Raw genomic sequence first — 23,062 nt, 5'->3', positions numbered from 1 at the left:
TTTTAAAAGTACGAATATCAACGTAGCAAGTCAATGAGCATCAAAAGTTCATAAGAGTGAACAATAACACTTCAAGTAGTAAATTACAAAGTAAGCGAGTGTAAAAGTTTTCCAGAAGAATCAATAATCCAATAAGCAATAATCATTCCAAAACATAAGGATACGGATGGCTCTCAGGAGCCAAATTTCCAGTGCATCACAAGAGCTTGATCAAGGAATAGTTGACACTCCGTCAACCTTCAAGTAAGTAACCAATCCAGTAGAGCACCACTTACACTACTCTCCGTCCACCATTCACACCCCTTACTGGGCCCAAAATTCTCAATAAATATGGGTGGTAATACTCGAGTATACCGATTAGTCGAGGAGATATCACTCCACTCGACAAAACAAGAGACCCAGGGTTCGTTACTCAATCGACCAAGCCCTGGCCGGCCCAACCTAAGTAACTCGCCACAGGGTTTCTGGAATTCCAGGAAGTGCGCACCTCATAAACAAGTATATCAAATCAATTGCAACAATAAACAAGTATATATCACGTAAGGGCAAGTGCGATAAAGTACACTCTCGCCCTAACAATTCACGTATATAACATGTAATCATATTGGTCACGTATCAAATATAAGTATCAAGTTCAATTCGGTATTTGAAAGCACTCACCAAAAGATATAGTGCCTTTATTGGTCACTTTCAGGTTGTGCTCCGGGTTCGGAGTCTAAATCAGCGATGAAACTCAGTTTGAGAACTTTGAAACACGACTAAGATTCGAAACATAGACATTTTGTTCAATAAGAATCAAGAAATAGAGATTCACTTGGAGAATATTCGTGAAACACTCACTCGCTTTTCAAACTATATAACTTTGTATTATTTATACTTGGAAATGCCATTTGAGTCGAAAGTACCAGGAAAACGTATTCCTAGTAGTCATGATTGTAATTCTCAAGGGTACAAGTTCGGCCAAATCCTCACTGATATATCTCGATAAAAGAAGATGCAAATATCCTAGATAGTTCAAGTAGTAATCGCTCTTAACCCTTACTCAAATCGCAAGTATATTTCTCTAGTCCTCGAGCGAAAAATTGGGCAGCATGCCTTTTATATTTTCCTATTTCCAGCCATTTATGGCTTCATTATTTCCTCAAACAACCCAAAGTTACACACAACACAATTTCATTTCAATAGCCGTTCCATAGGCTCAAGACAATACAAGGATAAAATTTAAACTAATAACAAGTGCGGAAATGAACTTAACAAAAGACAGATTTGATGGGTTTTTGCGGAATGGACACATCCAAGGCTACACTTATTAGATTGAAGTGTATCTTATACCATTTCGAAGCTAAGATGAAGGCCTACAATTTTCATGAAGATCACTTAGTCAAATTTCCAGTGTAACCCAGTCAAATTCCCAGTTCACCGAACCAGGTTCCAACAAATCGACTAATTAACTGTACTATATTTAAAACTTTCATAGTGAACAGATGACTAAAACTTTCATGTTTTGGCAAATAGCTAAATCAGCACGGATCATAGTGAACAGATGCCGTCAACTAGATGAACTGTCTAAAATGGGTCACTGGAAATATCTTAGGGCAGCGAGGGTATTTTGGTCTTTTCACAGGTTACGTTGCTCCGATTGAGCTGAAATTTGGTAGGCACCTATAAAATATCATTCTCTACAACTTTCATGTTTTATGCTAAGCCTAATTCAGCCTTGAACAGGGCAGAAATTTTCCAGAAATCTGAAATTTTTGGTTTCAATGATAACTTTCTTCATTTCTTGCTTCACTTGCTACCAAAATCCCCTATATAATCTTAGCTACAACATAGATTAACCATACATCAAGTATAGTTAGCCATCCATCAAACCCTAATTCATGTAAATAAATGGAAAATCACCCAAAGCATGATAACAACCATCATTCACCACAATTTTGAGATGCTAAGCTAATTTAAAGAAGATCAAGTGTAAGAAATGGGGAAATCATCATCCTTACCTTGCTTAAGTGTCTTCCAAGAACAACCCTAGGTTTCCCCTTCCAAATTTCACCAACACCTCACTAAATAAACATTCAAGGGTGCCTTTAATCGGTTTAGTTTTCTTTCTTTCTCACTTGGCAGCTCAAACTCAAGATGAAAGAAGGTGGTTTTCTTGCTCTCTCTTTCCCTCTCATCTCTCGGCCAACCAGCAGAAATATGGAGAAGAAAGATGCAAAATGGAGGATAAGAAGGTAAGATAAGTCATTTGGTCAATGGCCCTTTAGTGGCCAACAAGTGGCTTCACCACCACACTCATTTTTCTTATTCTCTTTCCTTGCATTTGGTCCACATTTTCGGTCAAGGCTAACTGGCAATGAGGGGGATATTTTGCTCAAATATTAATGAGCTCATGTGGTAAGAAAGTGGTGGTCAAGTGGTGCGTTCAATCGGTAGTGCACGGTACCCGTCGGTTCGTAACGTTTTTCCGTAAATCACACGTACTAGGGTTTTTACTTCCTATTCACTGACTTTTTATCATTGCTCCTAATCACACATTATTTCTCACCCAAAAGTTACTCTTAAGCACCAAATTTGATCCTCATTCCGTACCGGATAATTATACTATGGATACACGTGAAAAGCCTAACTTGCTCCAACTTGGAAACGAAAAGTGAAACCCTACTTTCTAGGTTCATTCGCACTTATTGTAGAATGATTGGATAGTAGGGCTATAGTAAATGAATAATTTCCAAATAAAAGGGCATTTTTAAGAAAACGTGAGGAATTTTACAATTCCATAAATTGAATTTAGGGTTTCGGTTGAAATATGAGAAATTTGAGAAAACGGCCTGTCACAAATGAAACTAGGGTTTTGATTAGACATTATTTCTAGAATTTAGGGTTTCTAGTATGTAAAACAAAACAATAAAATAAAGAAACCTTAATATTCCCTTTGAGGCTAACAAAAGATGGTCCTAAAAGTTGGGGTATTACACTTATGCTATGATCATTAAGTGTTAATGGCTACATGTTAAGTATTTACCACACTCATGCATATTTAAGTAAGGTATACTTGAATTACTCGACATGAAATGCTTGAAGAGCATATTTACATGACTACTTGAATTACTCGACATGAAATGCTTGAAGAGCATGTTTACATGACTACTTGAATTACTGACATGAAATGCTTGAAGAGCATGTTTACATGACTACTTGAATTACTGACATGAAATGCTTGAAGAGCATGTTTACATGACTACTTGAATTACTCGACATGAAATGCTTGAAGAACATATTTACATGACCACTTGAATTACTCAACATGTCTCCCAATTAACCGTTAACCGTTAACCGTAATTACTTACCGTTTACCAACCTAATTGATTACCTGCTTATTTGATTACTTGAATTACTTGCTTACCATAAATTACATGTTCGCGTGAAATTATCCACCATTTTAAGGCGAGTGTGTACTTTATCTCACTCGACCTATTCAAATGATAAAATTTTACCGTTCGTCGATTTACTTGATTACTTGTGCATGTTGTAAGCTCTAAACTAAACTTGGGCCCTGCCCTTGGTTATTGACCTACTCGAGCCAAGACTGGGCTCGGTCGGGTAGGTTGGAACCCTAGGCCACCGTTTCGGTATAATCGAGTATTACTACTAGAGGGATAAGGTGATGGCCAGACAAACCGTAGGGATTCGGAAGTTATAAGGTGCAGTTGACCGACATAGTTCCAATGGAACACCGTATCCTTCAATGTGTGTTTATTTTACATAATGATAATCGTTTCATGCAAATGTACTATACCTGTGATATGCTCAAATTACTCGTAGAATGATAATTGTCTCATGTTCATATGTCAACGTGCAACCATGAACCATACTTGCAGTATGCTCAATTACTTGATTTATTAGAACTGCTAGAGTGTCTTGGAACCTCACTGGGCTGTGTAGCTCATTCCATGTTTTTGTTTTCCTTAACAGGGTTAGTGCTAAATTGTTTTCTTTTGGAAATTTTAAGTTGTATTATAGCAGATGACTGTAGTAAATATTCTTAATCGTTGGCACCTCCTAGAACAATCAAGGCAAACACTTAAGACTCGACTCCAAAACCAAGTATGGAATTCGCAAGTGAGACTCGGTTACGAGCCATATGCCTAGTCAAAAGAACCATTAATGCAAAGCAAAGAGGTGACCTCGGAGTGAAAAGATAACAATTAGTCCTAAAGGCATGAATAACCTCAAAACTCTACCTACAAAAATTGACCAACTCCAAATTTGAAGTAGAAAATGAAAGTAAGGTCAATACTAGAAAAACAGAATTTTCCAGTTTCACGCAACCCTATATGAAAAATCATATCTCAGGTTTTGTAAGTCCAAAATTAATAAAAGTTATACCGTTGGAAAATAAATTCAAAGGACTATAACTTGTCAGAAAACACCATGGTAAGATTCAGAACGCAAGTCAGTCGAATTCAAGCAGCAAGTTGCTGCTTTATCCAGTGGAAGACAGAACAGGTTCAATATTTTAGTCAATTTTAAAAAATCCCCATAAATTACACAGACAGAAACAGGGTCTGAAATTTACATAGTTTATATCCCTATGAATCAAGTTTAAAACGCAACAAACAGAACTCAATTCCGACATTTCTACATCAAGATATAGCAAATCTCCCGAGACTGCGTAGAAGCTCCCGCGAAAATTTTGACAGCATTTTCCTTGTCTTTCTTTACTTTTCCAACCAAACCTCAACACCCAATCACAAACTATCAAACAGCTTTAATTAGAGCCACAATACCCTTCAAAACAACCAAATGGTAGCTCAACAAAGAAACCCTAGAAAAGCCCCAATTATAAACCCTAAAATCAAAAGATAGTTTTGACGTCATTTAGCGGAACGGACACAACTGGAGCTACACTTATTGGATTGGGGTGTAATTTACACCGTTTTGAGGATAAGACAGAGAGCTATAACTTTCATGAAGACTATTCAATACAGTTCTCACCCTAACTAGGTCAAATTTATCCAAACAACTCTAGATTTTCCAATTCAAAGTTTACTGTGGCAGTCCTGATTCATTCAGTCATATCTCAGCATATACAACTCCAATTCAAGTGATTCTAAAGCCATTTGAAAGATAAGATACAAGGCTATAATTCTTAAGAGACATCAACAACCAAATCAGTAGTATTCCCAATCAAATTAACCAATTACCAAAGCTGATTTTCAGGTTCGGACAGAAACAGGGCAGCAGGGGTATTTCAGTCTTTTCAGAGGCTACATTGCTCCGATTGAGCTGAAATTTTGTAGGCAACTATAAAATATTATTCTATACAACTTCCATGTTTTGTACCAAGCATAATTCGGCCTCTAACATAGGGCACTGAAACCGGACAGAACTGAAGCATAAGAAACCGATATTCTGGAAATTTGCTCCATTCAAGGTATAACTCTCATTTTAAGCTTGAAACCAGCACTACAACCTCATATACAAGCTTATATATATTATATACCATCCATACAGAAAGTATAAGAAGAAAATCATTCAAACCCAAAGCTGAAATTTTACACTACAAAGCTGGAATTGACCAAATCTACTACTAAACCTTGAGATCTACCCAACAAACCATAACTTTCACTTGTAAACCATTAAGTAGTACAACCATGAACTAATACGTTCCTTACCTAGTATTGGAGAAGCACAACAGCCTCTAGAAATCTTGAACCACCAAAACTCTCCACTCCAAGATGGCAATCCACCTTCCTAAGCAACTTCCATGGATTATTTGGTGAATCTATCGGTTAGTTTGCAAGATTGAGCAAGAAATCAAGATGGAATGAAGCGTTTCTTTCTCTCATTTTCTCTCCTCACTCTCATGGCCAAATGTGCAGAAAATGAAGAAGAAATGCAGCCCAAGGAAAGATAAGAAAGCAAGCAAAAGGCTTGGTCAAAGTTTAACACATGTCACAATTTGATTGGTGGTCAAAATTTTCTTTTCTCTCTCTTGTTTTTTTGTCCAACTTTTCGGCTGCTTTATCAGATATTTTGGGGCTGATTTAACTCAATTAATAGCAAGGGTATTAAGGTAATAAAGTGGTGTTCACATGGTGTACTTACTCGGTAACAAACGGTGCACGTCGGTTCTACCCGTTTTTCCTTAACTCGCACGTACTAGGCTTTTTACTTATAATTCACTAACTTATTATTCTCACTTCTAATCTCATATTATTTCTCATTTAAAACTCACTCTTAATTACAAAATTTAGTACACAACCCTCCACACTTAATCACATTACCAAAATACGTGAAAACTCTAATTTACCCGAACTATAAAACTAAGGGTAAAACTCTTAATTATATTCTTTATTCCAACCCTTGAGGATGTAAATAAGTAGTATAGCTATAATAAGGTAATGTATTTCAAATAAAAGGGAATTTTGAGAAAAATGTGATAAATTTTACAATTCCATAGAATAAAATTAGGGTTTTGAGTCAAATACGAGGGATTTAAACACAACCTGTTAGTCACAAGTAACATAGAATAAAATTAGGGTTTTGAGTCAAATACGAGGGATTTAAACACAACCTGTTAGTTACAAGTAAACTAGGGTTTTAAAGTACAAGTAGGGTTTCCAGTCTTTAAAATAAAACAATGTTTTAAAACAAAAATAAAATAAAGAAACCGTAATCTTTTCTTTGAGATTAAACAAAAATAGTATCCTAAAATTTGAGGTATCACAATAAGGATCCCAAATCCCATGAATATCTTCAATATATTTCAAGTCTAGTGTAACAGCCCCACCTTCCCCTAAGACGAACCAAAGGGGTTAGCGAACTGCCTGCCCAGCTCTCGCCAGGACTAACGGTACAGTTTACGTCGTTCTATTACGTTCCGAAACATACCAAAGCGCGCAAACAAGTCAAAATCACTAAATAAAAAAAAACGAAAATCGAAGCCGGAATGAATAGTGCAGGACACGTCAGAATCCGGATACTAGGTCGAGAGTAGCCAAAATTTTCTTTTTGTCGTTTGAAATACGAGTTGATCCGAAATTCAACCAAACATACACACATTGAAATATAATATTTTCAAGCCAAAGCGGCATATCAAAACCATTCATTACAAATATACATGTTCGGTTTGCCAATCAAAAGAAAGTGAACCCAATACACATTAGGGTTTCATTCGAAGAGCTATCCAAAAGATACATTTACATGAGCTCAACTTGACAACCAACAAGTATAATCTTTCCAAAAGTGGTCATTTTCCTGTAAGGAAAACAAATGGAACGGAATGAGCTTAAGCCCAGTGAGTTACTACCACATAAGCAACAAGGATCATATAAGCATAATCTTTCATTTTGAGTACACAATTAAGAATTAAAACAAGTCAGTAAAAGGATACGGATGGCTCTCAAGAGCCCATTTCCACGCTTGCAATCTTGATCCAACCTCATTGACCCTCCGTCAATGTTAAGAGTACCAAACCGTAGACCTCACTTTACTTCCATTCCTTCCACCCAACATACCCCAACCGGGCCCGCACTCCAATTCATTAGCTTTTGGTAATACTCGAGTATACCGGAACCAAGAGTCTCATTACTACAAGGTTCCCCAGTACAGTCCCCGTGGCATGACAATTTTCACGACCAAACCCTCGCCGGCTCGATCCAATTGACTACCGGACGGGGTTGAGCTCAGTAATACAGTAAAGCCGTTGGATACTCGTCCAAACGACACCAAATCAGTTTCCATGCATGGAATTCAGTATCTCATATAACAATTGCAGTATTTCAGTAAATAGCCATGAAGGAAATTACAAGGGGTGAGGGCGGTCAAGTACACCCTCACCTCAATCACTTCCAATAACCAATTAAGCCTTCAAGGCATCAAATACAAATGGAATAAAGCCACATTATAACAAGTAAGTGAGTAGTATACTCACTAAGCAATTTAAGTGCTATGTCATGCACTTCCGTCAGGGGAATGTCGTGAACCACCGTCACGCCCTAGAACACATAAGCAAGTACAATGAGACTCAATAACGAGTCATAAAGCAATGCCAATCACAATCCCAATAGGGTTTCATAAGCATATACAAGCATTATAGCAAACCAGAAATTCAAACAATGGCTTTAGCCTTGGCCCTGAAAATAAAACTGTTTTGTCCTTACTTTGCGGTAATGGCGTCAATTTCACTACGATTATCGGATGGAGGTGTAAGACCCACCGTTTCGAAGCTATGAAACAGGGCTACAACAATGTAGAAGGTCACTCAATCCAGTTCCTAGCTTAACTAGGTCAAAAATGCCAAATACTAAACCAGAATGACCAAAACAGGTTTGCAAATCACACAAAACTGTAATTACTATAACTCAGTCTATATAGGTCCAAATGCCGAAATTCCAAAGGCATATGGTAGCTAAGACATCCAGCTACATTTCATCAGAAGACACCAACTTCAAAATCCAAACCAATTCCAGCCAAAATAGCCAAATACCAACGCCGTTTTCGCATTCTGTCCAAAGCAGAACAGCTACAGTAATTCTGACATAACTCACTCTACACTAAGCCAAATGGCCTGAAATTTTACAGGCACCTCAATCTCATCAATACCTACAACTTTCATGTTTTGAGTAAAGTCCAATTCGGCCTCTAACTCTATGATCCAAAACCGGACAGAATTAGGGATTTATGAACCCTAACTTTCCATTTTTCCATCCAAATCCAAAATTGATTGCATTTATCAACAATTCACACCTACTAGAGTCATTTTAAACCATTACCATTCATCATACAAGGCCACAACATCAAGATCATATTAAACCAGAAAATTCATCATAAATTGGAAAATTCCACCAAATCACTCCAAATAAAGAAATAAATCACATATTCCATCACTCATGCCACCATTAAGCACAAAATAAGCATCATTAGAGGTAGTAGGGTGTTCAAGCATCACTTACCAAGAAATCAAGAGAGAGAGGGATGTTGGCCACCTTAGACCTTCAAACAAACTTCACTAAGACACTTACTAGCACTAGAAGGAAAGATTTTATGGAGTGGAACCTAGTGTAGGCTTTTGTTCTTGGAAGATTGAGTGAAATGGAAGCTTGAAAGTTGAAGAAATTTCCTTCCTTCTTGAGCTAGGAGGGCCGGCCAACATGGAGAAGAAAATGGTAATTTTTGGGCAATTTTGAGATATTTAATCCTTTAGTCAAAAAAGTCAAGAAAGTGAATAGTAATTCTTAAAGTCCAACCAAAGAGAACGTGACACTTGTCACCTCATTAAATGCATTCCTATCCTTTCTTTCTTCTCTCACATCAATCATTTCACACACTCTACTTATCTATTAACACCCGATAAATTTTACACAGTATCCGGAATTTAACCTAATTGGCCGAATTTTTCCGAACTTTTCGCACTAGTGGGTCCCACGTCCAATATACATTCTTAATTTTCTAAAACTCACCAATGCTAGAAAAAAAAATCAACTAAAAACTATAATTACGCATAAAATCTACCAGAAAAATATTTCTAAACCAGAAAATGCAAAATTTATGCAATTAAGGGAACTAAAACCCTAGGAAAAATAATTAGGGTTTTACGGGTTCTCACATCTAGACTATTCGCATTCCCCGTGTCTTTGCTTTTGCCATCCAAACTTATCCTAATATTACTTGAAATCTCAACTTATCATAAAGGTATCACTCTTTGGTACTCGGGGACAAGAATCCAAAAAATATGATAATTCACCACTCAAGCTGGCCGGGCTCAAGAGCAAATCACTCGTATTAGAGATTCCTACCCAACATACAGATCTAAGGTCCCCAACAATAGATAATTGTTCCACACTTAACAAGTCAATCCCCACAATCCAAGAACCATCTCTCGGCACGAGCTCGATAGGAGCTCTGATACCATCTGTGACAGCCCCACCTTCCCCTAAGGCGAACCAAAGGGTTCGCCGGACCGCCTGCCCAGCTCTCGACCTATTCAAATGATAAAATTTTACCGTTCGTCAATTTACTTGATTACTTGTGCATGTTGTAAGCTCTAAACTAAACTTGGGCCCTGCCCTTGGTTATTGACCTACTCGAGCCAAGACTGGGCTCGGTCGGGTAGGTTGGAACCCTAGGCCACCGTTTCGGTATAATCGAGTATTACTACTAGAGGGATAAGGTGATGGCCAGACAAACCGTAGGGATTCGGAAGTTATAAGGTGCAGTTGACCGACATAGTTCCAATGGAACACCGTATCCTTCAATGTGTGTTTATTTTACATAATGATAATCGTTTCATGCAAATGTACTATACCTGTGATATGCTCAAATTACTCGTAGAATGATAATTGTCTCATGTTCATATGTCAACGTGCAACCATGAACCATACTTGCAGTATGCTCAATTACTTGATTTATTAGAACTGCTAGAGTGTCTTGGAACCTCACTGGGCTGTGTAGCTCATTCCATGTTTTTTGTTTTCCTTAACAGGGTTCGAGACCAAGAGCGCTTGTGAATAGTGCTAAATTGTTTTCTTTTGGAAATTTTAAGTTGTATTATAGCAGATGACTGTAGTAAATATTCTTTTGGGTTGTATTAAGGTTGAGAGCTGATTAATTGTAAGTGTGAGATATTTTTGAGTACTTTAATTATGTATTGAAGTTATTTGAAGTATTTCGAACTTTTGAATTGTGGATTGTAGTGAGTCCTGGCGAGAGCTGAGCTGGCATCCCATGGATACCCTTTGGTTCACCTTAGGGAGAAGTGGGGGCATCACAAACTGGACCGAGTGGTGTTCATCAAAGTTGTTGGGCTTTATCTTAGCTTCGAAATGGTATAAATTGCACACCAATTTGATAAGCGTCGCTTCGGTTGTGTCCAATACGCTAAGCGACGTCAAATCTATCTTTTGTTTCATGGCTTAAATTTCATTTCCGGACATTTTCCTAGCTTGATTTTGTACTTGTACGACATTAAGCCTATTGAAATGAGATTATTTTGTGTGTGACATTGGGGCTGATTTGAGAAAAATGAAGCCATGATGGCTCAAAAAGTAAGAAAATTTAGGGGAAATGCTGTCCAATTTTCTAGGCCGTCTGATTCCTTTAAGTTGGAGTTGCATTGTGGTAGAATGAGGGGGTTTGGGGTTGTTTGTAACCCTCATACCAACTGTTATCCGTTTTCTCAAATATTGCATGCTTATTCTTTTGTACTAGTATATAACTTGGAGAGGCACCTGACTAGTAATCAAGCCTCACTTATGCATCCCATTTACTCGGTTTTGGATGTGAAAAGTTCAACTAATTTACCTTTGTTATTCTTAGGGTTTCACGATGATTAAGGTTATTCTGGGTGAAAATTTTGAAGTACTTGTACTGGAACTAATGAGTGTACCACTTCCCTAATTTGTTACTTATCTGGCTATCCGTGACTTCTGTATACTCTGTATGAAACGAGGGTGTACTTTATCGCTCTCGTTTCTCTCATCTGTTTACTTGTTTCTTGCATACTGTACAAGTCTGTATTTCCTCTCTGTATCTGTTATCTGTATCTGTTCTTTGTATAAGTCTACGACCTCTGAGCTCAAAACCTATGGTTAGTTACTCGAGTCGAGCCGACAAGGGCCTGGTCGATTAGATAAGAAACCATGGTAGTCTGTTTCTGGGAATCTTTGGGTATTGAGATTCTTGATTCCGGTATACTCGAGTATTACCACTATTGTTTCTGTTAAGGTGTTCGGACCCGATAAGGGGTATGTTTGGTGTAAAGTGGTGCTCTACTGGACTGGACTGGTTACTTTATTTGGAAAGTTGACGGAGTGTCAACTATTATTTGATCAAGTTTCGGTAAAGCAAATGGGAATTTGGCTCCTGAGAGCCACCCGTATCCTTTCTATCTAAGGTGTTTGTTCATTTCTTTATTTCATTAGCATATGTGACTAATTGAATATGAAGTTCCATGATTTTTACTTGCTATTATTTTGGTACCTCATTGAGCGTAAGCTCACCCCCTTCCCGTTATCTTTGTTTTCCTTATAGGGAACCAAACTTTGAATCCATGATCTTGGAAGAAAGGGTCGAGCTAGTGTAATTAGTATTTTGTTAAGCTCTTTTGCAATCGAAACCCGAATTGTATTTTTAAATGTATGAATACCTTGGCTTGTACTTTATGTGAGATTCCAAAATTTTTCTTATTTTTCTGGGCATTTATTTTGTTCCTTTGTTCATATTTTCTATATTTTCTTTAGTATATGAATTTTCTGGAGATTTTTGTGAGCAAATATGATTTTTAAATCATTTTTCCAAAATAAGTTATTTTTGTGGTAATGGTGGTGTACAGTGGTGGTGGGACCCACTAAGGCGATAAGTGTGATAAATGTGGGTAATTTGGAGACGTTTTGGAGATAGAGATCATATTACATGGTATTATACGATAATTGGAGGTTACTTAGATAAGTAACCCTTGGCAATTAGTAAGATGAGATAAACACAAAAGTGCCACTTGTCATCTCCCTAATAAATGTTGGACTTTGACTAGAGTTATATTACCTTTCCTAAATCAATTTTGACCCACAAAATCATTTCCTTTTCCTCCTCTTGGCCGTGCATCTTGGAGACAAAGAAGAGAGAAAAGCTTCTTCAATTTCCCTTCCTTTCTTGCTTGAATCTTGGAAACCACCCATTAATCTCCTGAATTTCTCCACAAAAGTGAGTTGAGAGGTGAGTCTAAGGCCTTTGGTGGAGCCATTTGTGAAGAAGAACTACTAGCTATCTTGTTTCTTGGAGTTGCAAAGGTGAGTTGTCAAGATATCTTCCCTTTCATGATAATAATGATCAATTAAGGGATTCTAGTGGTGAAGCATGTCATCTTGTGGGTTATTTCATGAATTATGGTTGAATTTTCCAATTTTTCTATTTATTGAGGATTTTTCTGTTTTATATAGTATATTATAGTTAGCCATGGAATGATAGCCTTATATTGAATAATATAGGGCCTCTATATGTCAATGGTGGTTTATTGCAGAAAATTTCAGCTTTTAGCGGAAAATTTCAGTTTTGGGGTTTATATATTTAGGGCTTTTCTATGGTTTGCTCATGAGCTTGTAATTGGTTGAAATTTAAAGGTATTGTGACCCTAGTGAGGTGTATTGACTAGCCTACCAACCGTGTTTGCTCTCATGATCGTTTGGTGTGAATATTGGTGATGAATGATAGGTTGGAAATGTGAAAATCCAAGGGGAAATGTTGTCCAATGTTGTAGAGATTTGGTAATTTTGAGTTGGGAGTGATTTTGGGGTAGAATTGAAGAGGTTTTGAGGTTGTTCATACCTAACACCACTGTCACTCCATTTTACTTCTGAGTTATATTATACTAGTAGCTCATTATAGTAGTTTGACTTGTGTTCGAGTCTCAATGGTAGTTTCTTGTTTATTATAGGTCGTGCCGGTGATCCAGGGCCTACGTCTGAAGCAAACTTGTAAACTTGCTTATTTGATTTGGTGAGTGTACCATTATACGGTTTGTTGCTTAAATGACTGTTTGTACTTGTTGTGTATGAACTTGGTTGGCCTGATTGGGACGAGAGTGTACTTCATCGCTCTCGTTCTCTTATCTATATGACTGTTACTGTTTAATTGCGAAATTGTATTTGTGCATGATTTATCATCATTTGGGACTATGACCAACAACTTAACTGTGATATCTGAACTCATACCCCATTAGTTGTTATTCGAGTCAAGTCGGCAAGGGCCTGGGCGATTCGATAACCAATTATGGGTTTACTATTAGCTGAGTGGAATGTTATTCCCCGACCCTGTGGTATACTCGAGTATTGCCCCTCTGTTACTGTGAGGTATTCGGGCCCGACAAGGGGAATGTTTGGTGGAAGGAATATGGTGTAAAGTGGGTTCTACGGTCTTGTCCTTTCTTCAAAGGGTGACGGAGTGTCAACGAATATGAGATCAAGTGCGGCAAGTGGAAAGTGGCTCTTGAGAGCCAATTGTATCCTTTCATATGGGTTTACTTCCTTATGTGCCTTGGTTAACTATCGTGAAGTATGTTTATCTATTTGTGTGTCTTTGTGGTACCTCACGAGCGTAAGCTCACCCACGTTACTTTTGTTTTCCTTACAGGAACATCTTTTGGAACAATGTTTTGAGGCGAGTTGAGCTAGTTAGGAATCCTTTTGTTTGTATAGCTCTTCGATTATGAAAACCCTAACTGTATTTGGATTCTATAATCCCTTTTGAGTTGTAAACCTTAGAAATTCAAGGATGTATGAAAATGTTTCTTTATTTGTATATGATATATATTGTGTTGGTACATACTTGCTATATTGGATTACATGTTACTTGTGTTTGGCTTGGACTTGTGCGAGTACAGAAATCAAACGAGAAAAGAAAGAATGTGATGAAATTACTGTGCACCAAATCTGGCCAAGTTTTGGCTGGTGTAGACACCAAATTTTGAAATAATTTATATGCTTCGTTTTAGTGATAATTCTTGTCTATTGATTTTTGTTAATTTCATGATTTTGTTTTAGATGGTTTGCATTTTTGTTCATTATTGTTTGTTTTGCCCTTTTAGGTGTTATTTTATTTTATTTTAGTTTTATTCACTTTTTAGTTTTTTTTAGTTTTTGCTTTTTAAGTTTTAGCGTAGAAAATCATGAAAAAATGAAAAAAAGGAAAAATCATGAAAAAAGAGGAAAAAACGATGAAAATGGAAAATGAAAAAAGAATTGGATTTTATACTTTGTTGTTTCTAGTTTATTTGTTTTATCCAAGGTTAATTAAATTATTTTGTTATTTATTTTTATTATTATCAATATTGTTTTAATTAATCTCAAAAAAAAAAAATAGAAATGCGGCATGCAAGCTGCGTATTGCCGCAGCTTGCAAACAGAGGACCAGGCAGCCCTTCAACTGCAATTTGAGGAAAGTTGTTTAGGGTTGGAGATTCTGGTATAAAAAGGAAAGAAAAGGCAGCCGCAAAGGGGGGAGAAGTTAATGACGGCTGGGTGGTTTTTCTTTTGACGGCTAAAACAAAAAGAGAAAGCAGGAAGAGTTTAGGTAGAGGAAGGGCAAAAGAAAAATCAGGAGAGTTTTATGATGGCTGGAGTCTTGGGAGATAGAAGGAGAAAGGGAGGAGCTTTGGGAGGAGGAAGATCTGAAAAGCAAAAAGAAAAAGAAAGAGGGAAGGGCAAGCCGAGAGGAAGTTACGGCCAAAGAACGGCAAGAGAGTGAGAGAATGAAGAGAGGCAAAGTTGTCACAAATTTCTGCGAAATTTCACGACGACCAGCCTGGTTCTGTCTCGAATTCAGGCCAAGATGTTAGGTTTCTGGGGAACCTCTTGCTTTCTGCATCTTCTCTGATCATTAAAGGACAACTTTGGTGTTGAGTAGCTTCCATAAAAACGGCCACAAGACCTTCAAAATTCAGCTCTAAGTCTGCCCGTCACTAGTTTTGAATCTTCGTCGGCGAGAATTTGCAGCTTCGAACCTCTACAACGGAAGCAATCTTTTCATCCACTCTGTGTTCCTGTTTCCACCAGAAGTTAAAGGTAATCTTTTGTATCCTTAGTTGCTCATACATCATCAGAATGGACACACAAAAACGTAGAAAAATTTGGCTACTGGTATAATGAACATGTCTTGAAATCCTGCGATGAACATGTATCAGTTCCTGGGTCGCTGTTTTTTCGTGCTTGCACAATATTGCTGCTGGGTTGGGTGTTAACTGGAATAGGCTACAGGCTGTAGTTTAGTAGTAAAGATTTTAACTTTGAGAAGGAAATAACTTTTCCTTGGCTGATTCATTCGATTCTGCATCTGAAACCACATGTCGGATAGTTGCAGAAAGTTTCCAGCTTTGCACGCTCTTTATTCTTATTTTTTGGCATGTGTAGATCTAGAGTTGGGTTCTGTTTTAACTTGGGTTTTAGGCAAGAAAACATAGGAAGTCTATCTTGGTACATCATTAGCAAGTTTGGTTGGAGTTCATGATATGGTTAGTTGCTTTGCTTGCTTAATTCGTGCGATGCTTGCTGAGAATGAACTCAGGAGCACATCAAGGCTTCGTGGGTTTGCTGCCTTTTGCTGTTGCCTGTTCTTGTGTGTATTTAGTCCTTGGTTAAAAAAATAAAAGGCATAAGTTGCATGATTTTCGTTAGTTTGGAGACTGGTTTGCATGATCTGTGGCCTGTAGGGAAATTTTCTTTTAAATGAACTTGGAACTTGCAAGCCTTTCCCATTCCAGAATTTCCTTCCCCTTGCATGATATTTTGAGGATTTGTAATACTGAATGAGAGCTTGGAGATTAGACTTTGCTGCTATCTTTTTTTTTATATAATGTTGTGCAAACCCCTGGAAATCAGAATTGCAGAAAGTCGCTTTAGCTGCAGATTTGTTTGGGCAGAAAGCTTTGCTCATATTTTGTTTGCATGAAAATTTTTCATCATTTCTGGTTATGCCATCCCACGGCATGCATAAAAAGCTTGATAGGAACTTAAAGTTAGGATTGTGGGTTGATATGTTTGTGAGAATCTGCCACGCGAGGTGGCTAAGCCACAAAATTGTAGCAGGAAACTTTTCTTTTTTTTTTTGAACTAAACCCAGAAGGTTGCAGAATTTTTTTTCTTACAGAAGATTTGCTTGCTTGAATGTTCAATTTCAGTGATTTTGATTGCTCCATATCATGCCTTTGCTGTGTGGTTGAGAAGCTGTCTGTGTTTGAATGAAAGTTTGCATCTGCTGAATATAACAAGCGTAGCTAACTATAGCCACAAATTGCAGAATGTTATTTCTGTGCTTGCTTGATCTGTTCATCTGAATTTCTGATGATTAAACATAAGAGTTTCATGTTGAGAGGTGAAAGAAACCTTGGTTATCTTGTTGCTTAGCCCAAGCATTGGTTGTCTGAAATGTTAGATCGTATCTGAGAAATCCAGTGTATTGCGGATGAAAGAAACCAGCTGAACAAGGAAAGCCTCGTATACATGCATGAAATAAAATTCTGAAGATTGCACTTTGGCCCCCAAGTCTCCCCTTGTACCACTATGACCCAACCAATTGAATGTTTTCTTCAATTTGGTCCTTGGCAGCTTTAATTCTATAACTTCATTGCTTGTTTGTTTCAATTAATTACTATGCTTTGTTTCAATTGCACTTAAGTCATGACTTTGGGGGCTTTATGACCAAGTGAGCTTGTGATTGCCTATTTTCTTTAATTTTCCCAAATAAATTGGTACCTTGACCATTTCTTTTATTTTGGAGGATAAATAAGTGATTTCACTCCATTAGAGCTTCATTTCAAGGGAGGTATAACTTCTTTTATCTTTTTGTCTCTCCAATGTGATCCAACGTGCTACGTGAAAATTGCATGTCTACTTGCTTCCCTTGTTTTTCTTTAATTCCTTTCATTTACTTCATTTACTTTTGCTTTTTATTTAAGTTATTCTTTATGGGGTATGTGTACACCTCTTGGCTTGTAATAGATAGGGCTTGGAAAGCACTTGATGAAGACCTATTGAAGACGTGTGCCTAGCTAGCAAATGTAATAGGTCCATTAGTTTGATTGCTTGCTTTTGTGGCTATGTGTTAAAATTTGCTTTATTAGGCTTTTGCATCTAGTCGAGCATGCTAAGTGTTATGTGCTACGTGTTTACGAGTGTTTGGCATGTCTACTCGCTTTCCATAGCCATGAATGAATGTGATGGATGAATGTACGTTTCCACTAGTCCAACGCTAGTAGGAATTCATAGAATGGGCTAGTCCAATGCTAGACCCAATAGGCCGTCCCCCTTTTTGTTAGTGCATATTTGCATGTTCACTACATTTCATGCATTTTTCTTAGTTTTTATCATTTGGCATGCTCTTCCAATCCTTTTCCCCTCATTCTAGGCTTTTTGCATTCTCATGCTAGTTATAGGGTACATTTGCTTGACGAGTCCCCTTTCGATAAGGGAAACGAGCGAGTTTGGCTACAAAATAGCCTTAGCACACTAGTTCTCCTTTCTAATCAAAGGGAAAATTGAAGTCACAAAGTTAGGACTCCCCGTTCCCGTCTTGATGCATTCCTATAGGGTTCATGCATTTTACTCATTCGCTATCACATACATTTCTACTTTATATTCTAACTCTTTTTCCACATTCTCACTTCACATTACTTTAATTTTGCGCATTTCCACTCAACTACTCACATTTTATACCATATCACTCGCACACATGCACTTTATGTTATTTTCACATTATTATTCTTTACTCACCTTACCTTGTAAATACATTTGCACACCTCCACTCACATCCTATTATTTTATTACTTTTCTCACTTTCACACAAACTCACATTTTCACATGGCATGCATTCCACTCATTTTTATGTCATTTAGGATCATGTGTGACCTCTCCAAAGGATCATTATTGGGCTTCACAATTAATGTGATTGGCACCACTCAACCTTTGAAGAGAAATTTCCCCCATGTCCCTCTAGGTCTAGGTTTTTGCATTCATATAGTCATATCCAACACGCAATACATACCTTGGGTAGAAAAATTAGGAAAAGTTAGGTTAAGTCACGCAACTAGCTTTGGCTAGGGTAAGGGAGTGCCTTAGGCTCCGCCTTTGCCTTCTCCCTTACCAAACGTGACCCCCAATCCCTTTCTTTGGTTACGTAGACCTAAAAGTTTTCAAAAAGGGTTTGTTTACTTTTTCATTCAAAAAACAAAATTCATTTTTGGGTGACTTGGTACACCCTAACTCTATACCAAGTGGCGACTCCATTTTTCATACATAGAACCCTTTTGAACTTTACTTGACCAAAACCGTCGCATTTTACAATCCCACGGTCTTCGCTTTTACTTCTACACACGTTCACACACACTACACACACTACTTTCACACCATTTCAAAAAGTGGGGCGCGACAGCTGGATACAAGGCTGGATATGCAGGGGGAGAAAAAAAAATTTGTTTTGGCCTCTAGCCAGAATCCAGTCAGGGCAATCCGGCTAGTTCTTGGCCGGATTACCGGCCGGATTAGCAGGGGTATTTGACCCCTTTTGGTTCGAGCTACTGGCCCTTATCCGGCTAGGAATCCGGCCGGCAATCTGGCCAGATTCCAGCCGGATAGTGACGTGGCAAACACTGTTTATCCGCGGCATCGTTTTTATTTTTCATTTTGGCGGCCATTGAAGTGTTTGAATGCTATTATATTGATGTAAACATGTATTTTGAGTGTGATAAGCTCCATAATCCTAGCGAGAGCTGGGCAGGCAGTCCGCTTACCCCTTTGGTTCGCCTTAGGGGACGATGGGTGTAACAGCCCCACTTTCCCCTAAGGCGAACCAAAGGGGTTAGCGGACTGCCTGCCCAGCTCTCGCCAGGACTACGGATCAGTTAACGTCGATCTAATGCGCTCCGGAGCTTACCAACGCGCGCAAATAGGTCAAAATCACAAAATAAAAAAAAATGAAAATCGAAGCCGCGATGAACAGTAGAGGACACATCAGAATCCGGCCGGATTTGGCCCTTTCCTTTTCCAAATTTTTTTTTCTTTTCCGTTTGAAACGCGTATCAGTTCGAAATCCAACCAAGCATCGACCAAACATATATATACATTGGAAACCAACATTTGCAAGCCAAGACGGCATATCAAATATTCAACTAGTTCATACATGTACAAATAACCATTTACAAGCCAACCATTGGTTGCAACAAAACACTTAGGGTTTTCACCCTCAAGGAGCTATTCAAAATATACATTCACATGAGCTCAACTTGAACCAACTAGCACATTCTTTCCAAAAGTGGTCATTTTCCTGTAAGGAAAACAAATGGCACGGTATGAGCTAAAGCCCAGTGAGCAACTATCACACAAAAGCAGTCAAGATCACATAATCATAACCGTTCAGTTCAAATATGCAATTAAGAGATAAATCAAACCAGTGAAAGGATACGGTTGGCTCTCAAGAGCCCATTTCCACACTTGCAATCTTGATCCAAGCTCATTGACCCTCCGTCAATGTTAAAAGTACCAAAACCGTAGACCTCACTTTACTTCCTTTCCTTCCACCAATCATACCCCAACCGGGCCCGCACTCCATTCAGTCACTTTTGGTAATACTCGAGTATACCGGAACCAAGAGTCTCATTACTACAAGGTCCCTCAGTACAGTCCCCGTGGCAAGACAATTTTCACGACCAAGCCCTCGCTGGCTCGATCCAATTAACTACCATACGGGGTTGAGCTCATAAATGCAGTAAAGCCATTGGATACTCGTCCAACGACATCAAATCAGTTTCCATGAGTGGAATTCAGTATTTCATATAACCAGTACAGTATTTCAGTGAACAGTCATTAACCATGAATAAAATCACAAGGGGTGAGGGCGGTCAAGTACACCCTCACCTTAATCACTTCCAATAAGCAAATAAGCCTTCAAGGCATCAATTACACATATAACAAAGCCACATTGTAACATTTAAGTGAGTAGTATACTCACAAATCAAATAAGTGCTATTTCATGCACTTCCGTCAGGGGAATGTCGTGAACCACCGTCACGCCCTAGAACAAGTAAACAAATGCAATGAGACTCGATAACGAGTCATATAGCAATGCCAATCACAACCCCAATAGGGTTTTATAAACATATACAAGCATGATAGCAAACCAGGAATTAAGAAAGGCCTTAAACTTAGGCCTTGGAAAGAAAACCGGATTCGACCTCATAATGCGGTAATGGCACAACTCTCACTACGATTATCGGATGGGGGTGTAAGACCCACCACTTCGAAGCTATGGAACAGGGCTACAACAATGAAGAAGGTCACTCAATCCAGTTCCTAGCTTAACTAGGTCGAAAATGCCAAATACTATACCAGAATTACCAAAACAGGTTTGCAAATCACACAAAACTGTAATTACTATAACTTAGTCTATACAAGTCCAAATGCCGAAATTCCAAAGGCATATGTTAGCTAAGACATCCAGATACATTTCATCAGAAGACACCAACAACTAAATCCAAACCAATTCCAGTCAAAATGGCCAATAACCAGTACAGTTTTCGCATTCTGTCCAAAGCAGAACAGCTACAGTAATTTCGTCATAACTCATTCCACATTAATCCAAATGACCTGAAATTTTACAGGCACCTCAAACACATCAATACCTACAACTTTCATGTTTTGAGCAAGGTCAAATTCGGCCTCTAACCCTATGATCCAAAACCGGACAGAATTGGGGATTTAAGAACCCTAACTTTTCAGTTTTCATTCCAAATCCAAAATTGGTTGCATTTATCCACATTTCACACCCACTAGAGTTATTATAGGCCATTGCCAATCATCACAAACAACCACACCATCATAATCCAATTAAACCAGAAAAATCATCAATAAATGGAAAACTTCACCAAATCACTTCAAGTCAAGATAAAACCAGAAATTTCAGCACTTTAATCACTAATAAGCATAACTTAAGCATCATTAGATGTAGGAGGAAGATACACACACCACTCACCTAGTAACAAGAGAGGTAGAGGTGTTGGACACCTTAGCTCTTCCAAAAACTTCACCAAATCAACCACTAACACCAACTAGAAAGATTTTATGGAGTAGAAACTAGTTTAGTTGGTTGAGTTATGGATTGAAGCAAGAAGAAATCAAGACTTGAAGAGGTTTTCTTCCTTCCTTGAACTTGAGAGAGAGGGCCGGCCAACAAGAGAAGAAAAATTGTGAATTTCATGCAATTTTTGGATATTTAATCCTTTGGTCAAAAAAGTCAAAATTGTGAATAGTAAATCTTAAAGGAAAACCAATAACATGGTGACACTTGTCACTCTATTTAATGCATTCTTATCACTTCTTTTCTCTCTCACATCAATCACTTCACACACTCTACTTATCTCTTAACACCCGATAAAATTTACACAGTATTCGGAATTTAACCTAATTGGCCGAATTTTTCCGAACTTTTCGCACTAGTGGGTCCCACGTCCAATATATATTCTTAATTTTTAAAAAACTCACCAATACTAGAAAAATCATCTAAAAACTATAATTGCTCATAAAATCAACCCAGAAAATGTTTCTAAGCCAGAAAATGCAAAAATTATGCAATTAAGGGAACTAAAACCCTAGGAAAATTTTTAGGGTATTTACGGGTTCTCACAATGGGGCTGTCACGCTTTAGTTTAGTTAATTTGCCAAAGACTCCGCTGTAAATATATGTATAAGCGTTTAACCTTGTCTATTAAGTGTATTCAGTTGAGATTATAATTTTATGGTTTGGTAAGCATGTTCTCACCTTAGTAGTCTCCGATTGTTCATTTTCTTTGGATCCTATCACGCGCGTACCATATCGGGTTTGTGTGATTCAACTCCAAAGTTCTGGCGAGAGCTGGGCAGGCGATTCATCGAACCTTTTGGTTCGTCTTAGGGTGAGGTGGGCCTGTCACAGGTGGTATCAGAGCTGCTTCGCATGGTCTCTACGCGGAGTGAGTTTAGGCCAAGTGGTGTTATGGTCCTGATTTAGTGAATGTGTATAAAGGTATAAGTGCTCTTTTGAGCATAAACTATGAACTGTGCACGTTATAAGTGTAAAAATCTTTTCATGGTACCTGAAGAAGATATATATGTATGTTGGGTAGGAATCTTTAATATGGATGATTTACTCTTGGGACCGGCCGGTTCGAGTTGTGAATTATCTTATTTGGGGATTCTTGTGCCCGGCTACTAAATAGATGAGAATCTAGGTTAGAAAGGATTTGGGCGAACTAGAAATGTGATTCTATAGAACTTCATGTGGTTTGTTCGGGTGTTAGCAAGCATGATTAACCTGGATTAAGATATAAATTGTGGTATTCTCGTAGAGTATGGATGGAGGCCTAGAGGGGAAATAGCTTGTCATTAGTTGCCTTTGTGCTTTTGACCTAGTTCGTCTATAGTACTTTTAGATGACCCCGCTACCTTCATGGATCTCTTTTGGCTGTATCTTGCTGACTGCTACTGTGTGACTTGTTTGGTACAGTTGTGTTATGAATATATGCTTTTTGTGATGCCCCGAA

Source organism: Coffea arabica, chromosome 4c (genome assembly GCF_036785885.1).
Source record: "Coffea arabica cultivar ET-39 chromosome 4c, Coffea Arabica ET-39 HiFi, whole genome shotgun sequence".
NCBI lineage: Eukaryota > Viridiplantae > Streptophyta > Magnoliopsida > Gentianales > Rubiaceae > Coffea > Coffea arabica.
This window is presented reverse-complemented; position numbering follows the sequence as displayed.